Source organism: Arachis ipaensis, chromosome B02 (assembly GCF_000816755.2).
Source record: "Arachis ipaensis cultivar K30076 chromosome B02, Araip1.1, whole genome shotgun sequence".
Classification (NCBI taxonomy): Eukaryota; Viridiplantae; Streptophyta; class Magnoliopsida; order Fabales; family Fabaceae; genus Arachis; species Arachis ipaensis.
This window is the reverse complement of record NC_029786.2, coordinates 85,056,495-85,058,417: the sequence shown is the minus strand read 5'-3', so window position 1 is coordinate 85,058,417 and position 1,923 is coordinate 85,056,495. Positions and strand designations below refer to the sequence as shown.

The window sequence follows — 1,923 nt, the reverse complement described above, 5'->3', positions numbered from 1 at the left end:
TTTTTTAAAAAAAATTTTAATATTATATCATAAAATTATTTCTTTCAAAAACTTAAAATAATAAAAAAAAATACATGAATGGTTATATTTTTAACGATATACAATAATAACTTAATAATAGCTATTTTTATTATCCATATAGCATATAGTTCATAAAAATAAGCCTAAAATTGGTCAAACGATAATTATTTTATGAGAAAATATGGAAAGCCAATAGTTTTAGTGTATAATGTATACAATGGGATTAAAAAAAAGTATTTTAAAAATTAAAAATTAAATTTGTAATTAATTATTTAATAATTATTTAAATTCAGATTTTAAAATTTTAAAAATTAGAATTAGTAGTTAAATTCATTCACACTACATATGCTCTCTACACCCAAATCCTAACAGAGCGTCACCCTCCATCTGCTACCTACACCCAGTCTGCACCTCATAGTTCCCCTCTCTTCTCATAGTCGGCGACAACCATCCGACGATCAGGTAACCCAAACCTCAGCACCACCGTCCCCCTCCCGAAGCAGCGCCATCCCCCCTTTTGCGGTCATCGACGTCCCACCCTCCGTGCCGCTCCCTCGCCGCAAATATAACCCTTTCCTTCCTCTCATGTAACCTTGCCGCTGACGCTGTCGCAGAGCCAACGCCGCCACGGTTCCCGCATATGCCGCCAAAAGCTCAACGATACCACTGTTTGAATTAACCGTGTGAGTATGGTAGATGTAACGTATGCGTGCTTGAAGACAATATCAAATCAAACACTCAATTGCTTACTTTTGATTCTCACACATGTCTACTCATCTGTTCAAGCTTTTTTTTTCAATTTTTTGTTTCTCCAGTTTTATGGTTACATCAAATCATAAGACTCATGTGTCAAATTATACATTTTTTTAATAAAAATTAAATTGTTGGATGATCATAGCTGTTTCTTCTATTTATTCATTTTCTTCTTCTATTTTAATGGTCAATTTAGGGTGGTCATTTTAGTAGGTATGCGAATGGTTATTTTAATTTTTATGTAGATGATTATTTTGATTGGATTGGATTTAATTATATATAATTAAAATATGTTAGATGTTCAATTCATTAAGTATGCGGAGGATTATTTTTATCCTTAAGTGGATGGTTATTTTTACTAAGGGTGAGTGGCGTGTGAGAAGCCAAAGAGTGACGATGAAATGGGATGATTATTGATGAAGATGGAGTGGTCGCCGGTTGAAAAAGAAGAGAGTATTAGAGTAAAATGCTTTAGTAAATTAGGATTTAAGATTGTTATTTTTTTTAAAATAACTAACGAAATTTTTTAAAAATTTAAAATTTGAAATCAAAAAATTTAAAATTTGAAATTTAATGTGAAATAACTACTCATTGTACACATTGTCAAGATTTTTTATTAGTTCCCCAGCAAGATTCTTATTTTATTTAGAGTATACAGTACAATTTATCCTAATCCTTGAACCAAAATTGCAATCCACCCCTTTTGATTTAAACTTAATAAAATATTCTTAAAATATTTTCACATATTTAACTAAAATTAATCAAAATATTAAGGACAATAAAAATAATTTAATTAATATCATTTCTCATATATTCGAATAAGTCATAGCTCACAAGTTATCTCATCTACCGCTAATAAAAATGTTTAACTATCGTACAAATTACCAATTAGTTGTTTCTTTTAAATTACTAATAATAATTTAGAAATAATCCATTCTTGTCTTCTCTTTTAAGACTAGATGTAATAAGAGAAACCCATAAGCAATGTTTACGGAAAAAAATAAATTATACTGATGTAACAAATTTTATTATTATATTATAATAAATTTAATTATTTTATCAAAAAAATATATAAAATAATATAAATATATATAAATATATATAAATATATAATAACTAATTTAATAACTAATTTTTTGTATTCAAAGC

The 1,923-nt window shown here is 27.9% G+C and overlaps 1 protein-coding gene across 1 annotated transcript in view; it reads right to left on the bottom strand.

Annotated features, from left to right (window-relative positions):
- LOC107625569 (transcription factor MYB3R-5) overlaps positions 1–1,923 on the bottom strand; it is a 93,888-nt gene that overhangs the window by 44,345 nt on the left and 47,620 nt on the right. The gene's annotated exons all lie outside the window — the stretch shown is intronic.